General features: G+C 40.1%; 1 protein-coding gene across 2 annotated transcripts in view; it reads right to left on the reverse strand.

The window, feature by feature from the left end:
- The window catches only part of ELOVL7 (ELOVL fatty acid elongase 7), a 112341-nt gene extending 92284 nt beyond the window's left edge, over window positions 1-20057 (reverse strand). Inside the window, exons 1-2 of one of the 2 annotated variants that reach the window (XM_069096371.1) lie at window positions 19873-20057; window positions 4477-4590 (exon numbers count right to left, since the gene is read on the reverse strand). The gene's annotated coding sequence lies outside the window, so the exon portion shown is untranslated. The remainder of the gene's footprint in view (window positions 1-4476; window positions 4591-19872) is intronic. The other variant, XM_069096370.1, reaches the window with a different exon arrangement.
- Window positions 20058-22245: the final 2188 nt, after the last annotated feature.

The following is a 22245-nucleotide window of genomic DNA, read 5'->3' on the forward strand; positions in this document are numbered from 1 at the left end:
TCCCTCCCTTTCTCTCCTTTCTTCTTCCCTTGCAATCCTAGTGTCTTCTCTCAATTCATTATTTCACATTTATGCTGTTTGTAGCTTCTTTGTACCTAGCTTTTTGCAAGTTGTCTCCCCCATTAGTTTGTGAGCTACTTGGGGGCAGGGACTATCTTTTGCCTTTCTTTATATACCAGTGCCTAGCAAATAGTAGGAGTTTAATAAATACTTACTGACATTCACACACACACACAATTTCACAAGATAGAATGTAAGCTCTTTATGAATAGAAATTATTTCATTATTTTTATCTATAGCACAATGCCTGATTCATGGAAGATAGTTAGCAAATGTTTGTTGACTGATTGACTGTGTAATTATAATAACCAAGTCTGGCCCCAGAGAAGAGTTGAGAAAATGTTCTTCTTTCTTCTCTTTGAATAGTTGGGGAATCATGGATGCAGAGCATTGCATATAGGGTCTAATTCATTTGATGTATTTGTTAGTTTCATTGAACTGTATTTTTTTTCTTCTTTTCTTACAAGGGTTGGTTTGCTTGACAGGGAAGAATTATGCATTTGGAAATGAATATTTTATTAAAATGAAAAATACTAAAAAAATGTTTTAAAAGGTCATAAAGAAGATGGGGAGTCAACACAGTAGGATGAAAAATATCAGAGTAAATTCAATTATTTCTTGAACAAAATAAAAATTCAATCTTGTGATTCACTGAAGCTTTACCTGTCATACCCCCTTCTCTCTGCTACCCTCTATTACTTGCTAACTATTCATATCTCATCCCTTCTCCTACTCCCAGGGATGATATATCATTTCTTCTTCCTGAAATTTCTTCCTCTCCATCAAACTATATACCTCCACTCCATAACTTCACACCAAACTCAAAGCTTGAAACTAGCCTCTGGACTACCTCCACTTATCTCCAATGATGCCGCTAGCAATGTCCATCCTTCACTATTGCCATTAGTAGCTTATATTCATGGATGAGTCAGCTCTCCATAAGAGAAAGCATTTGGAACATAGGCCTTGTTCTTTGAGCACTCAGAGTACCCTAAAAATACCTGCTACCACCACAAACATCATTTTCTCACCCGCTGATCTCTAGCCTGGCAAATTAGCAAGTCCCTTGTCTATTCTGCAATACTATAATCTATGCCATGCTCCTACAGACAAATATCCTGGTTCCTAACTATGACCTGAAACTAGTGGATGTTTCTGCCTCCTTTTGTTCCAGAATTACTTCTCGCTGCCCTTCTCTCACCCCCGCCCCTGTATCTTATCCATGACCAAGACGTGGTTATTTCACCTTTGCAACATCTTTTGAATATGCTCCCTTCTCTCCTCTGACATTGTCACACTCTGAGGCAGGCCCTCATTACCTGAGGCTTGGACTATTGCAATAGCCTGTTGCTTCCTGGTTCAAGTCTCTCCCATCTTCCATTCAACTACTAAAGTGATTTTCCTAAAGTTCAGGTCTAAGCATGTCATCCCCCTACTCAATAAGCTCCAGTGGTTCCCCATCGCCTTTAAGATCAAATACAAAATGTTCTGTTTGATGTTCAAAGTCCTTTATAACCTACCCTCCTCCTGGCTTTCAGTCATCTTATATCTTACACCCCACTATGAATTCTTCTATCCAATGGCACTGGTCTCTTGGCTGTTACACAAAGAAGACACTCCATTTTTCAGCTCGTGACATTTTTTCTGACTATCTCCAATGCCTGGAATACTTTCCCCACCTCCCAATTAAAATTCCACCTTTTATAGGAAGCCTTTTCTAATCTCTCTTAATTCTAGTGCCTTCCCTCTGTTAATTATTTCCTATTTACCTTGAATATAGCTTGCTTTTTAAAATGATATTTATTTATTAGAGGGGGGAAGGTAAGGCAGTTGGGGTTAAGTGACTTGCCCAAGGTCACACAGCTAGTAAGTACCGTGTTTCCCCGATAATAAGACCTATCCCGAAAATAAGCCCTCCCCTTACTGTGTGAGATTCCTCTAAAATAAGCCCTCCCCCGAAAATAAACCCTATTGAGATTGCTACTGCAGTGAAGGTGATCCCCTGTGCTACATGCTACATTACGGTACCCTCTGTATGCACCGTCCCCCCCCTCCCCCAGTGAAACACACGCCGCGCTCCAAGCTGCATCCAATCAGAGCTGCAGCAGTGAGCACATCATCCTGTTCTTCCCCAGTGATTTGCTTGTTGGCGCCATTGAGAGCAGTGCCACGGAGGAGAGCTGAGGCAGGACAACATAAGCCCTCCCCTGAAAATAAGCCCTCTGGTGTTTTTCTTTCCAAAAAAATTTAATAAGACAGTGTCTTATTATTGGGGAAACACGGTATGTCAAGTGCCAGAGGCCGAATTTGAACTCAGGTTCTCCTGACTCCAGAGCCGGTGCTACACTGTGCCACCTACCCACCCCAAATATAGCTTGTTTTTTAAGGTATTTGTTTGCATGTCATTTCCCACATTAGACTGTGAGCCTCTTCAGGACAGGGACTGGTTTTTGCCTCTTTTTGTATCTCAAACACTTAGCACAGTGCCTAGCACACAACAGGTGCTTAATAAATGTTGATTGATATCATTTCCTCCCCTAGCAAAGTCCAGAGCCTGACATTCAACACTGCCCCATCCTATCCTCTTACTGTGACTGAGTCTATATCCATTCAGCCCATGAGAATTTCTTCTGTTTCATGTTCCCCACTTACAACACTGAACAACTGTAGTTGGTTTCATCTTTTATTTTGTATTTCTGTCATTCATTATGTTTACTGAGTCATTATGTTTCTGCTCCCACTAGACAATAAATTACACAGTGGTAGGAATTGTGTTCCATTGCCTTACAATGAGAATTGTTATAGCAACTTATTTATTTGGGACAATTTCTATGAGTTCTGCTCTAGAAAGTATTATAAACTCTTAATAGCATGAAAACAATTTCACTTATTAAAGATGTACCTTGTGGATAAGTGGATTTGTTCCTTACTGTTAGCTTAACACAATATAAGCTTATTTTGTTTTTATTTTACTAAACTGTTGATAATTTCCAAATTTGAAAATATTTATTAGTTAAATGCTATCGTGAAACCCATAACAAAAAGCAAACTGCTGGATTTCACATAAAGTTAACACAAAAAGAACTCCATGCCTCTTCTCTTCCCTGCCCCTCCTCCAAAACCCCATTATTAACATCTGAAATAAATAAGAGGAGCTTTGATTTGAAATCAGAGAAACTAGCATTTTAAGTTTATACAGTGGATTGTCAAAGAGTATAGGAAGAAGAATCCACGTAATCTCGGGAAATGGACAAATTGTTTAATTATATGTTAATGTATTAATTTTTATGCACAAATTAAAAAAGATCTCAACTATTTGTTCCCTTCTTCACATGTGGGTAGATTAAAAGGCCTCTTTCATTAATGGCATAACTGGAGAGATAGTTTTACAATTACAGTAGGATATGTTGTGGTTGTGGGTTGTAATGAAAGTGCTTTATTACTCTGTTTTTTTAAAAAAGTATATTACATGGAAGATAGACAAGTTCCCAGTCCACAAACCAGGCCTTGCCTCAATTTATCCACATTGTCACTCCATCTCTACTCTTATTGTCTCTCTATCTACTACTAATTGACTTAGGCCAGTAGAAGACAGCTGTCTATAAGAAGCCATCAGTCTAGCTTTGATTTAGTAGCTAATTGCAGCAGTTATTAGCTAGATATTAAAATTAAATTAGCTAGCTGATATTAGCCAATGAATTTGATTGACACTTTTATTTTAATCCTGGGCCTACTGCAGACTCACTGAGTGACTGAAGTCACTGAAACTCTTTGGGTCTCAGTTTTCTTATCGCTAACATATAAAACATAATCACTTTTCTTGCCAACTTAATGTAAGGAGGGTTGGAAGGGCAGCAAGAATTAATTCTGTAATGAAAGGAGGCAGAAACATTCACTAGTTTCAGGTCATAGTTAGAAACCAGGATATTTGTCTGTAGGAGCATGCCATAGATTATAGCCCTGATGCTTACATACCTTCATTAGAATTACCTATGGTTCTTTTATAAGTTCAAGATGGAGTCTCTCATGTCAAGAGTGTTCCTGTGAAAATTACAGGAACAAGACTGGGAAGATACAGAACTTCTTTTTCTTGCTTCCTTTAAGACTAAGCCCAAAGCCCATTTTCTGCAGGATGTCTTTCCCAGTCTACCTAGCTACTAATATTTTCCCCTTTCATATCCCTTCTATTTACACTGTATATGTTTTGTATGTACTTAGTTATACATGTTGCCTCTCCCATTAGAGTATATGCTCTGTGATGATAAGGACTATATGTTTGCCCTTTTTTGTATGTCAGTCATCTGACAAGCATTTATTAAGTGTCTACTGTATACCAAGCAACTCTGCCAAGCCCTGGGGAAACAAAGTAAAACAAAAGAAACTTCATGCTCTCAAAAAAAAAAAACACACACTTACATGGAAGGGTTAGCTTCAAGTCAGATGGACAGCTCCCTGGTTCTTAGGGCACAGCAGCGAAGCAGATAATACTTCACGGATAAAAAATCATATCACTTTCTGATGTTGAACCATCTGACAACGACAATGAAGATTTTAGTGATGACCTCTCTTTTCTAGGTCCTTAGTAGATGTGGCTATAGCACCTTCAGGAGCCGCTGCTAGGCTACATCTCCACAGGGGCTGCTTTTAAGGATGATGGCTGAGGGCGCTGGGCTGGAAGCATTGCCACTCCCAAGGTTCTTGGGTACTGGGTTTAATAGTAATGGAATTTAAAGATCCCCCCGGATTGGCTTGGTTTTCAGATTGATTGTATTAAGAGCCAGACCTTGTGAATCCCACTTGTGGGATGGACTTGTTGACATGAAAAGAGCGGGCTGAACTGGGAAGAGCTGATGACATGAATTTAGAGAGACACAAGCAGAGAGGCAGAAGAATCTTTTGGAAGCAGCATCATGGAGGTAGAGAGATGGAGAGGATCGCTGAGGGCCACTTTGAATTGCCCAGGACTTTTGAGAGCTGCCCCCCAGAGCTGCTAAGGACTGAGGAGACATGGCTGTTGTGCTGGTACTTTGTCTGTCTGTTTTGATGTTGTTTTGCCAGATTCGTCCACTGGTGAAGCACAGTGCTGTTGTTGCAGAGGTTCTGGAACCTTGCTGCTGGTTCAGAAGCCCTAAAGAAGGATTTTCTTGTTGTATGTTTACAGAAATCCTGGAAGAGGGTTTTGCTAATGTTTTCAGGGGTCCTGGGACTGTTCTGCAGACAGAGAATGAATTAATGAGGACACTGGCAATGTATCTTGTGGCCTTGCTGAGCTTTGTCTCCCCAGGAACAAAGATTACTTAAAACTTGCCTCAGGTCAAGATGAAGAAAAGACCTCTCTTTGGCTATTAAATGCTGTGCTTAAGCTTGTTGTAACTCAGGGGTAGATGGCCTTTTCAGTTGTGATCCAGGGGTGGAAAACTTTTGACTCTTTTGTTCTCTGTGACTGACCAAATGAATGTACTTTGTTTATGATTGGAAACTAATCTCCATTTGAGAAGAAGGACTTTGTGATTGACTAAATGAATGTAATGTCCAGGGGTGGAACAGTACTTGGAAATTATTGAATTACACTTGGTGAATGCTGTATTTTGAATTATGCTATTTTTTTTATTTTCTCTGTTCTTAATTTGTCACTGAATAAAATGGAGAGCAGCTATGCTGGTATTTTGAACCTTTGCTTGGCATTACACTGGGCTGTCTCCATCGGAGTCTGAGGGGATACAGTGATTGAAGTGGTGATGGTGGTTTGACTTGCCTGGCACCTGCTAACTTCTATCTGTCTCTATGAATGCCTTGATACTTCATCAAGAGATCCTAAGATGCCTGGGCTGGCTACTCTACAAAAATTTCGTGATGACTGAGAGCTACACATGAAGCAGGATCAGTGATTACAGCATGGCTCCTGCACTTATCGGGCAGTTGGTCAGCAATTGTTACTGTGGTGGTAAGGCAGCTAGGTGGCAAAGTAGATAGAGTACTGGCCCTGGAGTCAAGAAGACCTGAGTTCAAATAGTTGTGCAACCCTGGGCAAGTCATTTCCCTCTGTTTGCCTCAGTTTTCTCATTTGTCAAATGAGCGGGAGAAGGAAATGGAAGACTACTCTAGTACCTCTGCCAAGAAAACCCCAAATGGGATCATGAAGAGTCACACATAACTGAATAGCAGCAGCAGGTGGTAAGGAACCTTGATTCCCCCCACACTGATGGTGGGAGGGGGTGCTGGAAGCAGGTATGATGGTTTGGTGGACATTGCTATTTTCAAGTCTCTTGACTCAGGGTCTTCAGCTGTCTCCATCAGGGTCTGAGGGGATATGGTAGTCAAGGTGGTTGTAGTAACTTGACCTTCCCTTGTACCTGTTGTCTCCTGTCTCTCCCTCATGGTAGCCCTGCTGTTTCACCTAAGCTAGCTCATCTGTCCTATACTTCTAGCCATGCTCTTCTTTCCCCCTCCTGAGCTCAGCACAATGCCTGAACACATAGTAGTGTTTAATAAATGCTTGTTGACTGACCTTGAGAAAATACTTATTAAAGCCTAATCCAATCCACTAGTAAACATTTGCTTACTATGTGTCAAGTGAGAAAGAATGAATGAGGGATAAAGGAAGAAAAAGAGAAAGTGAGATTGAATGTGAGAATAAACAAAGCCCTCTATGATGTCATGGAAACCACAGTGAGCTGTGATACAGGATCCCCCAATTTCTATTCCCAATCTTACATTCACTTACGTGAACCTTGATACCTAAATTTCAAATGAATCATATAATTACTTCTCTCAGGGGCTTGATTTTCTCACCTATAAAAGGAACACATGCAGCCAGGTGATTTTTCAGATTCTTTCCAGCTCTAATACTCTATGATTCTATCAATCTTTAAAAATAAAAACACCATAGGTCATAGAGACTTCAGAATCAGATTAAGTGAATTAAGGAGGTACAGCTTATTTGTACCTCTGTCCTTTCTGTCTTCCCACTGTATAACCTTGATCTGCTCTTGTAGCTTATTCTTGTCAATCTAGAAAATGGGAGCTTATTATGCCTTCAATAAAGGCCACTTAATTGTGTGTCTAGAATTAGGAATGCTATGAAAGATTCCGCTTGCCAGCTTCACTCACATTGGTTCAAAGTCTTTAGGAATTTTTCAAGTTTAAAGACTTTAGCTAATGCTGTAAATGCGCATTCTTGGCTTCAATTCATATGCTACTCATTAAAATCAGATATGAATCTGCTCTAAACTCCCTAAAAGGACCTGTATCCTGGCACTTTATTAAATCTAAAAGTCACCAGTAGGCTAAACAAAAACATAATCTAAAAAGGAGAACTGGCATTTCGGCTTAATATATTCCTACTCTAAATGATTTTCTTAAAAGTTTATCATCATTATTAGAGTCAGGGGAACAAGAAAAAGTCCTTAGAAGTCACCACATTCACAGAATGGTCAAATGTTTGAATGATCAACATGCAGAAAAATTTATATCACAAGGTGGACTCATTTTCAAGTGGACACGATTCCTTCAAAAACAAAGAATCAGTCCATTTTAAACTAAAGAATACCTTTAAAACTAGATACCTAGATTTCAAATGAATCATATGGGTTTTGATGTCTTCCTTTGTTTATCTAGAAGGTTACGAGTGTTTGTTAGTGGGTGTTAGAGTAAGGCACCTGGAATTAGGAAGAACTACATTTATTTCCTATCTCCAACACACATCAGTGTTGTGACTTTGGAGGAATTATTTCATCTCTATCAATGTTATCGTTTGAAAAATGGGCATAATAGCATCTATAAAACTTATCTCATAGTATCAATGCTGAGGTTGAAAGGAGATCATGTAATGTAGGGATATTAAAGTGTCAGTTATTTGTTTTAACAATGTTTAGAGAATATCTACATTTTAACAGGGATGGGGGTCATTCAGAAGAAATTAATCATCCCTAGGGACTTCTCAAAGTGCGTATTAGGTTTCTTTTTTAAGTGCTCATCACATTCTCCAATAAATAAGGGGGAAGAAGATAGGAACCAATAGTCCTCCAAAGAAGAATCGCAAAATGCTGACATCGCAAGAAAAAATGCTCCAAATTCCTAATAATAAGAGAAATGCTATTCATACAAGACACAGTACTAAATAACCACAGTAATCTACTGTTTGACAAACTCAAAGACACCAGCTTCCAAAAACTGCTATTCATAAAATTCAGGTTTTGGGATAGGAAGAATCAATATTGGAAGGATTGTGGGGAAAAAAACAGTCACCCAAATACACGGTAGACTGAACTGTGAACTGGTCTAACCGTTCAGGAAAGCAAATTGTAATTGTGCTAATAAAAGTGAGGAAAATATCCATGCCCTTTGGTCAAGAGATCCTAAAGGTACAAGACAGAAACATTTATGTCAAAATATTTATAGCAGCACTTCTGGTAGTAGAAAACAGCTAGAAACAAAGTAGATGTCCACTAATTAGAAAATATCTAAACAAAGTGTGATACTTGAATGTAACAAAATATTACTGCTCCATAAGGTATAACAACTGTGAAGAATACAGAGCTGTATGGAAAGATAATAGCTAACACATATAATTATATAGCATCTACTATGTGCCACTCACTGGGCTAAGCATTTTACAATTAGTATCTCACTTGATCCTCACAATAACCTCGGGAAGTGGGTGCTATTATTATCCTTATTTTACAGATGAGGAAACTGAGGCAAACTAAGGTGATGTGACTTGGTCATGTCATACAATTAGGAAGTGTCTGGGGCTGGATTTGAACTCAGGCCTTGAGCTCAATCCACCATGCCACTTAGATTTCTATGAGGTAAAACATGCAGAACCCATAACAGACACAGTGACAACAGCAAAAACAAAATAGAACATTATGTGATCATAATGATCACACTCAGCATCAAAGAGGAGAAAATGCACCTCCTTCCCTCTTTGCTGAGGTGGAGGGACCATGAGTATGGACACTCCATATACTATCAGATGTAGGTGATGTTTTGGTTAGTTTTGCTGACATGCCGCTCTCCCTCTCTTTTTTGTTCTTTCTTTCCAGGGATGGCTCTCTTTGTAAGGGAGAAGAGAATTATAGATTTTGAAATGAAGATTAGGTTAAAAAAATTTTTAAATAAATCTGTAGATACTAACTAAATGCCTAAAGTGTGAGGAGGTAGGTAAGCAGCCATGATTACTTATATGAACTGATAAAGGGGAAAAATAAAAAATAAAGTTGATTGACCAATGGTATAGGTAGATGCAAATCACTTAGCTACTTAAATGGTATAAGTACTATTTCAAGTTTTAAATTTCTCAAGTCATGAGAACAGCTTTAAACAGACACAGAGCGACAAGTAAAAGGAGAGATGCAGCACCTAGGATATAGAAGTCCTCAAAAGGCACAGGCATCAGCAGTCCTCCAGAAACAATGTTCAAAAATATATCTCTAGTTAAGTGCCATATTTTCCTTACATAGCCTTTCTCCCTTTCGATTGCTTGAGTCCTGGTTCTCTGCTAAAATCGTTAATCCTCCAGCTTCTGGATCTCATTTACTAAAAACAATGACAGGGATTCTCCCACCCCCAGGCCCCAATCAATTTTATCAGAGGCCACCTATCCATAAAACTCTTTCCTTCTTAGCTGCTTCAGTGAAAGTGTCAGGAGGAATTACAAGAGACTGCAAGAAGGAATCTAAGTCTAGGCAAGTTCATTGTGAGAGAAAATACAAAGTAATTTGCAAAGGAGTGAAGTGTAGTAATTCCTCCTAGGGCTTACTTTCTTATGGAGTTTCCCTTTCAGGACCTAAATGCCTTTGGCCCCAGGAATGAACAAAGTACTAAAAGGTGGCTGCCAGCCCTTGAAAGACAGAAACAAGATGTTAAAAGGGGGGGAAAAAAAAGGAGGGCCCCCTAGGTGGTGCAGTGAAAAGAGTACCGGCCCTGAAGTCAGGAGGACCTGAGTTCAAATCCAGCCTCAGACACTTAACACAAGAATGAGCTGTGTGACCTTGGGCAAGTCACTTAACCCCAATTGCCCTACCTTTCCCCCTCCAAAAAAAAGGGGGAAAAAAAGAGAGAGGCACACCAACCTGTAACTAGCAACTTCAGACACTGTCTGCTGTAGTGAAGACAATGAACATTCTGCTTTGGGGAAGGAATGTACCCTAATGGAAGCACTAGAGTATGGACTGTATTAGGCTGTCCTGCCCCAAACTCTGAAAGCCAGTGATGCTCCAGGTCGGATCATAAAACATATGCATACTAGAACAACCTTTGAGAATATCTGGTCCAAAGCCTTCATTTTACAATTCAGGTAAATAAGGCAAAAAAAAAAATCAAGAAACTTCACTATGTGACCCAAGGTCACAGAGAAGGCAGAATCTGGATCAGAATCCAGACATATTCAGGAGACCCTTCTTTAAATTCATGATTCATGTTACAAATCCAGAAAGAACTCTGTGTGCATGTGTATGTGTGTCTATGCATGTGAGAGTGGATACATGTGTGTGAATGTGCATGTGTACATATGTCTAAGTGTGTGTGAGTGTACGTAGATATGCAAATATGGGCACGTGTGATTGTGTGTATGTGTCTGAGTGTGCATGTATGTGTAAGTGTGTGTGTGTGTGTGTGTGTGTGTGTGTGTAGAAACAAGGAATGGAGGTTTTGGAAGAAAAACTTTTCTAAAGAAAAGCATGAAATTAATGAGAAGAACAGCAAACACTTAAAAAAAAAAACCCATGAGAGTTTTCCTGTAGTGTTTAATATTAAAGTCAGCCTTTGACACTTTTTATCTGTGCTGGAAACTGTTCCATAACTCAGACTTCTTGTTGTCATCTATTCACTTATTTATTGAGCATTTCCAGTATGTAAGGCAATGTAAGGAATGAATAAGGCTGTCCTCAAAGGAACTTACAGAATTTTCCTCTAAATAAAAAGAAAATGTGTGTGCATGCACACACACACAACCATACACCCATATGTATATATTAAATATCCCCCAATTGTCTTATGTGTATTTGTTAAATACAAGTAAGAGAAACAATGTAGAGTACAGACTTGGTGCTAGGAAGACTTTAGTCCTAAATCCAGTCTTTGATAAGTACTAGTCGTTTGACCCTGGGCAAGTCATATAACCTCTCATTGTCCCTAGACAGCATGAAAATAACGAGGTACAAGCACAGGTTCAAGCTAAAAAAATGAAGATAATCAGCAAAGAGAAGGTCCTAGAATTAAGGGGGACTGGGAAAGTATTTTAGCTGGGATTTGAAGAAAGTTGAGGAAATCAGGAGGCAGAGGTGAAGAGGAAGAACATTCCAGGTATGGGGGACAAGTTTCAAAACGTTTTCCCAAATTTTCCTGCTTCTCTGTGATGTGAGATTATTATTTCACAGATAATATTATATAACATTTATAATAATATAATAACAAATATTATCGTCCCCATTTCACAGATGAAGAAGATGAGGTTCAGAGATTAAGGGAATTGCCCCGTGTCACTGTAATGGGAATGCAAATTTGGAAGATCTTCCCTGCCCCTAGGCTAAAGTGCACCTGAAGCCTGGGGTGGGAGGCTTGTTTTTCAGTAGATACTTTTTGATTGGCCAGTGGGTCAATAAGGTTGTTACATTCTCTGAGCCAGGAGAAGGCTATATAAGCCCTGATGTGTAGCTTTGTTTTGGGGGCTCACTTTGAGAAGTGTTCTGTGATTTGATCTGTATTCTGGGAAGCCGTTGTCCAGAGCCTCCCTGGCTTTGAAAAACCCAGATGTGGAAACCCAGATGTTGACTGGGTATGGATGTAATGGTTGGACAGTTTGGAAATCTGTCTACTTGATCTGTTTCTGTCTTGATAATTCTGCCTGTATACTTTGAAGTTCGGGGTGCTGACCTTTTCTCCTAAACAAGGTAAACGATATATGTCTGACTGATTAAAGTAAGCTTGTTAACCCATTTTGAGTTGCTTTCCTTTAACAAAGCAAATCCAAGAACCTGTGGTGGAAGCAACCCTGAGGACGCTTGGGGTGCTTGCCGTTACAGTCACCCAGCTTGTAACAGCCAGAGCCAAGACTCCAACCTCAGTGCTCTAGAATGGTGGTTGTCATGCACAGGATGGAGCCTCTACACCAGATTAAAAGATAATAGGAATTATTTAACAAAATCAATAAAAAATACAATAAAATATAATGTCAACATGTGGTTTTCTAAGCCAATATGTGCCTGAAGAGAACTTAAGGTACAGGTTATTGACCCATTTCTATTTACCTCTGACAGTGTTGTGGTTTCATGATGTGTTGTGGTAGAACTGTCTCAAAGAATTCAGTCAGACCATCTCCAATCCAATTATAGATATTTTTATTGAGATTGATGCCTCTCTCAGAGTGAGCTAAATTCCAAGAAGAACCAGCAAATTCAGAGAGACCAAGATGGATTTTTATAGGGTAAAGATGCAATTACATAACAGAAATTATGAATATTAAAAAGGCAGGAGGGGCTTGTTAAGGGATTAGGTAATAGCAGAGGGGTCCCTTCTATGGATCACTGGTTAAATATTCTGGTCATGCCGACCTCCAATTGGCTACCTATTGTGGTCCTGTCTGCTCAAGATAGATAGTTAGATATTGTGATCCTGTCTTGGGCTAAACGGATGATGTAATTGTGGTTGAGTACAAGAACACACCTGTTCAAATATGAGAATTGGATATGAGGGCAGTAGGTAGCTAGGGGCAGTGGCTGGGATCCCATCACATGGACATGCCTGCTGTTCTGTGAGAAATATGAGGAAGTTAGAATACTGGGGCTGGGGGCAGCTTTATTAGGATTCCATCAGATACCACTTCTCTAGAAAAAGCACATTGTAAAATTATTTTGAAAGTCCACAGTATCTAATTAGCATAGTCCTAGACAAGCATTAGCTTGAACAGAACAGAATAAAAAAGTCAGTACCTACACAAAATACACATACATACAAACAAACAAGATTTTTCTGCCTCTGAAATATTACTATCAGTATAAATGTCAGCACTACCTTCCTGATCTTTCAAGTCCGTGGCTTCATGACAATACCTTTCTTTCCTTGACCCTACACATCAAAAGTTGACTCTTAGGGAGGTTTTTTTCTCAAGAAAGATATATATTATCTATTTTGGGGGGGATGAGTTGGGGTGGGCTTTTTACCCCTTCCTTTATCGTCCCAACATATTGTTCAGTCATTTTTCAGTCACATCCAACTCTGTTACCCCTTTGGGGATTTTCTTGACAAAGATACTGGAGTGGTTGCTTGTTGACTGATTAACTTGACTGGCCTCAATCAACTCTAATCAAACTCTACCTGAAGTAACTAGTCTCCTTATTGACTCCGTTCTACTAATTTCAAACAGCTGACTCTTTCTGTCTCCTTTTCTTCTCTCTTCATGTGGTGGCCACATCTTCCCTTTTTGCTTCCTCTGATCTGGCTTTTAACATTTCAGACCAGGGCCACTTCATAAGTAGAGATCAGTCTCTAACAGAGGATGAAAAACTCCAAACCCACATGTTTATCAGGTATAACATAAATAATTATTTTACGGTAGTAAAGTTCTGTTGAACTAATATTGGGGTTCTATTGAACCCCAAAAAGTTCTATTATTGATATTTTCCTCAGTTATAACCTTTTTAACCATGAAAACAATCATATGTTAATAATAAGTTGATGGAAAACAATGAAATGCAACCTTCATGCAGTATTTGGGCCATTGAAGTATATTTTCATCCAATTTTTGGCTCTCCTTGAGCATTTGTATCTGAGTGATTGTGTTCTCCTTAAACTGCTTTCAACCATATTTCTCATGCAAATGTGAAATGAACAGAACCAGGAGAATTGTATACAGTAACAGCAATATTATTTTAAGAATGACCTTGAGCAAATAAGTCATTTTGACTATTATAAATATCCAAATTAACTATAAAAGACATATGGGCTTTTTTTTTCTTTTGAAGGGGGGAAGGTAGAGCAATTGGAGTTAAATGACTTGCCCAAGGTCACATGGCTAGTTTTGTGTTACGTGTCTGAGGCCAGATTTGAACTCAGGTCTTCCTGACTCCAGGGCCAGTGCTCTATTCAGTGCACCACTTAGCTGCCCCTTATAAAGGACATATGAAGAAAGACACTATCTGCATCCAGAGAAAGAACTGATAAATAGAAGCATATATAGAATAATTTTACATACACACATTATATGCATACACACACATACATGTATATATGTGTATGTGTGTGTATATATATATATGCATATACTGTTTGACAATGGTAGCCTTCTGGGGAGGGAAGGAAAGGAAAAAAATGAAATGTACATGATAACTTTATTATATCTTTAAAAGGAATAGCAAGTTATAAATAATAGACTTGCAGTTTCATGTGCAATCCTGTTTATTATGCTGTGTTATGGAAAAGCTTGTTTTATTCCATAAATTAAAAGTAAAATTAAATAAAATAAAAAATTTCTTTCTATCCCTTTTATAGTTAATAAAAATGTCCAATATGAATATTATATAAAGCAGCTTTAGAGGAGAAGGCCCCATCAGCTGGGGGAACTATATGGTTGCCCCATCCATACATGAGATGCTCTCCCTCCTCATCTCTGCCTCCTGGCTTCCCATAGAAAGCCTTTCCCAATTCCTCTTTATTCTTATGCCTTCTCTCTGTTGTTCATCCTGTATACAGCTTGTTTGCACAGAGTTGTTTGCAGGTTGACTCCTCCCCCCTTAGATTGTCTGCTCTTCAAGAGAAGGGATAGCCTTTTTGCCTTGCTTTGTATATTCAGTGCTCAACACAGTGCCTGGCAGATTTCAGGCACTTAATAAATATTTATTGACTGACTAACTGGTGTTTGCCAGCTTTTTCTCTACTTTCTCAGATATAGTTCAAGCCCACATTGGGCCTCAAACCTAGAGATGGTTAAGACTCCTCCCTCATTTCCCCGCTCCAATTAATTCTTCTCATGCCTTCAACAGCAACTTTTTTCCATAGCTTTCAGTAACTCCCTAACTCAAGAAATTACTGTGATTCCATTTTAGTTCTTATCTAAACAAAACTCATTAATTTAATTTTCAAAGTCCTCTACAATTGACCTCTCCCTCTCTGTTCATTATTCTCTTAAAAACGACCTGCTTTCAGCTAGACTGGTCTGGTGGCCCATGAATTGCAAGTGATTTTCTCATTCTTTCCCTATAGGCCATTTTCTCTACTCCCAATGCTTTCCTTTTTCCCAAGCTCTACTCTAAATTCATATATATGTTCTTCAAATCCTTTAAGACCTGAATTAAAACCCACATCTTTCAGTAAGTTTTCCATTCTCAACCCCAACTGACTTCCCTCAATACATTTCCTGGAGAAAATTAACTTGCCTTTCATCATCTATAATCATTTATGGAACACTAATTATTCATAAGATACTATACTAGGTCCTAGGGATCAGAAAATCACAAAATGGCAGAGTGGACTAGATAAAAGAACCAGGTTCAAGTTCCAGTTCTGCCACTTACCACCTGTGCTAACTTTGGTGAAGTCATGACACGTCTCCCAGCCTCCTTAGGGTGACCTAGCTCTGACACTCACCAAAAGGAACTCTGGGCAAGTCTGAGTCTCAGTTTCCTCCTCAATAAAATGATGTAGGAAAAATGGTCTCTAAAGTTCCTTTCAGCCTTACAATCTATGAATCTATTATTCTAGCCCAACACTGTCATTTTACAGAAGAGGAATGTGTGTCCTTCAGGGTTAAATGATATGCCTACATTCCTTGCTTCCATGTGGCAGAGCCAGGATTCCTTTTTTTCCTCAGATAATTTATGGTATTGCTGCAGAGACAGAACACAACACTGAACAGCATCTGAGAATTACCAGATACAATGACAGACTATTGGGTGCTATTGGAGATCACTGGGGAGATGAGGGTAGAGTGACTTGGTGGATGAAGGTGTGTTTGCAAAAGAATGTGGCTTGGAATCGGACCTTTGGAGAAGAGATCATTCGAGTCATTTTAGTGAATATGTAGAAATTAAATTTAGTTAGAACAAAGAGAAAGAGAGTAAGATAAAGGTGGAATGGTAGATTGCAGCCAGAGTTTGGAGTATCTTAATTGCCAGACTAAGGAGTTTGTACTTTGTCTTAAAGAAAATCCCTTGTTGTCACTAAATGCATTTAATCAAGGGAATAACATGATCAGACCTGTACTCTCTTCATGTAATCTTCCTTCCAGGATTATTTTGGAAGCTGTGTTATGCTTACATTGAAAGAGACTTAGCAAGGAGACCAATGAAGAGCAACTGAATGGCCCAGAAAAGGAAAAGTAGGGCCTGAATTGGGGTTGTGACTACATGATTGAAGAGTAGGGGACCTATGAAACATCCAACACGACTTGGTCACTGACTGAATTTGGAAGCAAAGAGAGAGGGAAGAGTCAAGGATGAGTCTGAAATTTGGAGTCTGAGAGGATGGTGGGCAATGCCAGCTCTAGAAATAGGCGTGTTGAGGAAAGGGAAAGATTTTGAGAGAAACATTAGTTTCATATGTGTTCATTTTGAAGTAGTAGAAGGCTATACAGATGTAGATGCTGAACATACAGTTGGATTCAGGAATGAAGCTAGAAGAGAGACCAGTATCCATTGTACATACCTAGGGATCATCTATATAAAAGCAAAAATGGAAAGAATTGGGGCATCTAGGTGGCACAGTGAATAGAGCACCGGCCGTGGAGTCAGGAGGACCTGAGTTCAAATCTGACCTCAGACACTTAACACTTACCAGCCACATAACCTTGGGCAAGTCACTTAACCCCAATTGCCCTGCTTTCCCCCCTCCAAAAAGCAAAAAATGGAAAGAATTTCCTTCTTGCTCTCTCCTTTCCAGTAAAACTGGCTTGAAAGTCATCTCCAACCTCTGAACCTTTACTCAGGCTGTGTTCCCTTCCTTGGAATGAAATTCCACTTTACTTCTGCCTTTCTACATCTTCAGGCTTTCTACAAAGCACTGCTCAGGCACCACTTCTTGTAGCAGGTTTCTCTTGATAACTCCAGTTATTAGCACTCTTTCCCTCTTGAAATTATTTTTACTTTGTGTTTCCTTGTTATTTACTTGTGTTCACATTATATCCCCCATGTAGAATGTAGGTTACTTGAGGGCAGGGATTGTTCAACTTTTTGTCTCCGGCTTCTAACACAGTGCCTAGAACATAGTAGACATTTAATAAGTGTTTGGTAAACTAAATGGGAGTGGATGCAATTACAAAGGGAAAGAAAAGAGAGTTAAAGGCAGAATTTTTTAGTGACAGTCATGGTTAATTGGTGGGAGGAGTAATTAGCCAAAAATGAATCTGGTAGACATCTAAGAAAACCAGGAGAGAGTAGTGTTAGGAGAGTATAGGGAGAACAGAATATCAAGAAGAGAGGATGGGTTGGTGCCAACATTACAGGCAATATTATAAACCAATTTGCCTGGAGTAAAGGGTTCAAATAAGAGTGAGGTGGGAGATGAGGTAGGTAGGAAAGATATGTTAAAGCCATATTTTAGAATGCCTTGAACATGAAGCTATGGAGTTTGGACTTTATTCTGTAGGATGTGGAGATATTGGACTTCTTAATGCAGGAGAGTTTTAGGTACAAAACTTGTTTTCAAATATTTGCAATGGAATCAACAGGACTTAGGACATTGGAGATGAGGTGTGGGGGAGCAGACTAAGGTAACAGAAAGAGTCGAAAATGACTCCAAGTTTTTGAATAATGTTGGTGACTGTGAGAATAATAGGTAGGACCACTGAGGAACAGGGAGTCCAGAGAAGAAATTTGTTCTGAGAGGAAAGATGAATGGAATTCCATTTCATAAAAGTTGATACTGGAACAATCCAAATAGAAGGCAACTGGAGATGCTGTGGTGTAATTCAGGAGGGAAATTGGGGCAGCAAAGGGTAAATAAGAAGATTATCAAGAAAAGATAGTTGGAATCACGAACTTGAATGAGAATACCACAGGGAAAGAACATATAAAGAGAAAGCCTGTAGCAGATGCCTGAGTCTTGAACTATATGGATTCAGGGAGGAAGGGGGGGTGAGGGAAGGATGAAGTCAGGGAAAGAAATAGAGTAGAACATCCAAAGAACTAGAAAGGGAACCAAAATAGTTGTTTTGGGAAACCACAAAAAGAGAAACCAGAGGAAGAGAAGGAAGGGAGAGTTAATAGTTTTTAAAACAGCAGGGAGGTCAACAAAGAGAATTAAGAAAAAGGACACTTGATTTGGCAATAAGCAAGATAGTTGGTGACCTTGGAGAGAGCAATTCCAATAGGGTTGGAACAGGAAGTCAGACTTCAAAGGGAATGAAGATAAAATGTGTTAAGAAAAGTAGAGTGGGGGGCAGCCAGGTAGAACAGCGAGTAAGAGCACTGGCTCCAGTGTTGAGAAGACCTAGAGATCGAATCCGGGCTCAGACACTTAGCACCCACCCAGAAATACCTGGCCGTGAGCAAGTTACTTAACCCTAATTGCTTAAAAAAAAAAAAAAAGTAGAGTGAGCCCCAAGTATAGAATTTTTTTTTCAAGAAAGTTTGTGGTAAATAAAAATATATGTGTCATATATCCCTTTAAGGTTAACAAAGTACTTCCCATCCATTTATCTCAGGGGGTAGAATAGCAGAATGGTGCCTTAGGGTAACAAGAAGGACCAAGACGGGAGACATTAGCAAGTTTAGGGCACAGAGAAAGGACCCAATGGCGAGGAATACTATTTTGGGGAAAGGTTTTAAATTGTTTTGAGTACTCGGTTTAGGCAATTGGATTGTGAGCTTCTCGAAGACTAATTGTATTTTTATACACATTGCATTCTTTTACTGTACCTAAGACAATGTTGTGCAAATAGTAAACACTAAATAACAAAATAAAAGCTGAATAACTACAAGGGCGCTTTCCCTTATCCAAGAACTTGGAAGAATAAAAAAAGCAACAGCTCTTTTCTTATTTCCCATCTCTGGTCTGACCAGTTTTACAAGTAAAAACTACTCATGAACATCCTTCTCCGGCCAGCAAAAGCTACCCGTACAGGATGCTGTTTGGGAAGTCAAAGAAACAGTACCGGGCGCCAAGTGCAACGCCCAAAGTGAATTCCGGGCTGCCGGAACGCAGAAGGACTAGGAAAAGGAAGGAAGCTAGGGAATTCTGACAATCCAGAGAGCTCACACTTAGGGGTAAAAGTAAGGACAAGAGCGTGCCCGTCATTAGTGCGGTCAAATTATGATGACCTCTGTACTTCAAGGGCAAACCCTACTGAGCACCTTTCCCTCTCCCCGGATCCACGCGGTTGGAAGCCGGGTGCAGGCGCCGTGCAGGGGCACTCCATAGAGGGCGAAACCTGCCATCCCGGAACCCAGAGAACTTCCTACCAGCTTCCCCTCCATCGGAGGAGGACCACATCAATCTGTCAATTGATTCCCTTGGGACAGTAGCGAGAGGAGGAAAAGAGGGGGGCCGGCGTGCGCCACAAACGACGGTTTGGCCCCTGGCTCCCCAACCCCACCCTGCTAGGCAGCAGCACCACGGGACCTTCAGCTGAGAGAAGGTCCTCTCGTTTCAAAGCCGTATTAAAAGGTGACTCCCACCCTGGTGCGAGGGCCCCATTCCTATTCTTCCTGAAACCTAGGCATCCAAATCCCAGGGCACCTGGATTCTCGGAGGTTTCAGGTTTCCCCAGATTACTCTGTTCACCTCCTCTCCCGATCCCTCGCCCAGATCCCAAACCTTGGAGGGAGATTCCGCTCCCAAAGAAAGTTCATTTCCCACCCGAGAGAAAGTAGCACTCACTGGCTGGCGCTGTGTGGAGCAGAGCAGGGCGCAGAGGGGAAGTCTTGGGAACCGAGCAGAGCCGGAGCGAAGCTCAGCCGAGCGCACACCAATGGATTTAAGGGAGTTGTTCAGCCGACCTCCACACAGCGGCCCCTGCCGCCCTCACAGAAGACCAGGGAGAGGAGGGGAAAAAAAATAGAAAAGAAAAAGGGGGAGGAGAAAAAGCAACCGAGGAAGTCCCTTGCCCCGCTCTCCCTCCCACTCCAGTAGCGTGACAGCTGGGGCGGTACAGCCCGGCCCAGCCTGCCGGGGCGCGGCCAGGTACGGGGTAAGACACAGAGAGAGAGAGAGATCTCTTGGGGCCCCCAGCTCCAAAGTGAAGGGGCAGAGAGTGGGGCCTCTGGCAGGCCTTCAGCTAGGCGGCTGCAGCCAAGGAATATCGACAACCTTCCTGGAACCTGAAGCCAAATCTCTCACACTTCCCAGAACAGAACTGTGGGGAGCAGGGAACAAACAGCTTCTATTTAAGATATTCTAGGTTATGTATTAATAATATTTCTCCTGATCGATTTATTTATTCATTTCTTTTGGACTAAAATGCCACCACCACTTGATATCTTCTTGGTGCTTAGCCATCCCTTGTAAATGTGGATGACCTCCGATGTACAATATAGGGGAATGTGAAATGGAAAGATCTGGCTAGTTCCATTCATTCGTTTAACACACACTTATTCAGCACCTACAACGTGCCAGGTTCTGTGCTAGGCCTAGGACTATAAACAAAAAATAATCCTTGTTTGCAAGGGGCTTATACTCTACAAGGGGAAACATACATGAAAATAACTAGGTAATAAAATATCTAGATCTATATCTACCTATAACCTTATTGATAGATCACAATATCTATATCTATAGCCACAAATAGATCTATAGATCCATATACATAGATTATAGCCATAGCTCAATAGATGAGTGGATAGACTATACATATAACTATAGCTACGGATATAAAATGTACCTAGTTATTTTCCTGATGGTTTCCCACTTTAGAATCAATGTAAGTTGGAGCCACTAGGTGGTGCAGTGAATAGAGTGCTGGCCCTGGAGTCAGGAGGACTTGGGTTTGGATAGGCCTCAGACACTTAACACAAAAAATAGCCGTGTGACCTTAGGCAAGTCACTTAACCCCAATTGCCCTCCCCAAAAAAGCAAAGAATAAAGGTAAGTTGATAGATAGAAATATATATATATATATATATAGCGATAGAGAGATGTATAGATATGGATAGTATATTGTAGACACTATTCTATCAACTGTCTGGGAGGAGTGGGGAGAAGTCTACTGCCAAAGGTGAGATTTGAGCTTCCTTCTTGAAGGAAGCCTGGGAAATTCAAAGGAAGAGGTGAAGATGGGAAGTATTCCAGGCACAGGGGACTTCCAGTATCAGGGCTTACAGGGAAACAGATGGAGCTGAAGTGGAAGAAGTAAGAAGGTCAGAGTAGCTGGATCCTAGAGTGCTTGTAGGAGAAAGTAAAGTGTAACAAGACTGGAAATGTAGAAAGGTTCTAGGTCAAAAAGAGTATTTTTTAATTTTTTAAAACAGATTTTATTGATGCCTTTTGTTTTTTACATTACCTAAAATTCCCCCTTATATCCCTCTCTCTGTCCCAACCAGACATCCATTCCATATAACATAGAATTTTTTTTTAAGAAAAAGAGGAAGAAAAAAACATCAGCAAAACTAATCAGTAATTTTTTTTTTTAAAATCTAACAATATGTAATGCTCTATACCTTTGGGCCCCTCACTTTGCAAAGGAGTTAGGGGAAGTTGTATTCTTATTCCTCAATCTAGGCTGTGCATCTTTGCAATCTTGCAACATCATTCATTTTAATTTTTCTTGTAGTGCGTTTTTCCTTCTATGTATATTGTTGTAATTGAAGTGGATAGAGTGCAGGACCTGGAGTCAGGAAAATCCATCTTCCTAAGTTCAAATCTGACCTCAGACACTTCCTAGCTATGTGACGCTGGGCAAGTCACTTCACCATATTTGCCTCAGTTTCCTCATCTGTCAAAGGAGCTGGAGAAGAAAATGGCAAACCACTCCAGTATCTTTGCTAAGAAAACCCCAGATAGGGTCACAAAGAGTCGATGCAACTAAACAATGACAAAGACAACAAATATATTGTTTCGTGAATCTGCTTATTTTACTTTATTATGGAGATCTCTCCAAATGTAAGGATTTAAATGTCACCATAGAGATAATAGGGAGCCCCTGGAATTTATTGGAGGGGAGAGGGGTGCCACAGTCTGACCAAAGCTTTTTTTAAAAAGTCACTTTAGAAGCTAAATGGAGAATGGATTGGACTAGGGAGAGAGCCTTGAAGAAGA

The sequence above is a fragment of the Petaurus breviceps genome, unplaced genomic scaffold (assembly GCF_028583685.1).
Source record: "Petaurus breviceps papuanus isolate PSGF00001 unplaced genomic scaffold, PetGlider_PUasm1.0 229, whole genome shotgun sequence".
NCBI lineage: Eukaryota > Metazoa > Chordata > Mammalia > Diprotodontia > Petauridae > Petaurus > Petaurus breviceps.